Source organism: Triticum aestivum, chromosome 1B (assembly GCF_018294505.1).
Source record: "Triticum aestivum cultivar Chinese Spring chromosome 1B, IWGSC CS RefSeq v2.1, whole genome shotgun sequence".
In the NCBI taxonomy this organism is placed as follows: domain Eukaryota; kingdom Viridiplantae; phylum Streptophyta; class Magnoliopsida; order Poales; family Poaceae; genus Triticum; species Triticum aestivum.
Genome location: NC_057795.1, coordinates 612150509 through 612151076, shown reverse-complemented (window position 1 = coordinate 612151076; position 568 = coordinate 612150509).

Sequence of the window (568 nt, the reverse complement as noted above, 5' to 3'; positions counted from 1 at the left end):
GCGAGGGCCGGGCCTAGAAGGACGGCCCGGGGCGGCGGCGGCACGGCGGTGGGAAGAGGTTGGGAGAGGGCGGGGCGGCGAGGCTGCGTGAGAGTGCCGCCGGTCGCGGGCAGTGGTGACCGGTGGCCCGTGGGACGACTGGGTGGGGGGGGGGAGGAATTGTTGAATGTAGAAGAACATCCCGAGGTTGAAGAAGGATCAGGCTGTTCATTTTGCATCGGACGACCAGAAAGAATCGACTGACCTAGTTTAAATTGGACCCCGATAAATCTCGAACGTTCGGATTGTAAGCATATCATTCCGGACGTTTTTCCATGGCAACTCTAGTTGTTAAAACATGACAACTTTGTTCAAGTTCGTTTTGTTGTCAGAAAATTGCTATGTTTACTAACCTCGCGTGAACTAAAGTTGCCATAAAAAGATTTGGTTTGACATGCTTAAAATCGATTTATCATTTCCGTTTAAATTTTCAGTCAACTTACACTTGGCCACTTCCTAATTTTTTGAAGGGAATAAACCATATTTAAAACGGTTCCCTACAATCATACGGAAGTACAGTACACTTAAT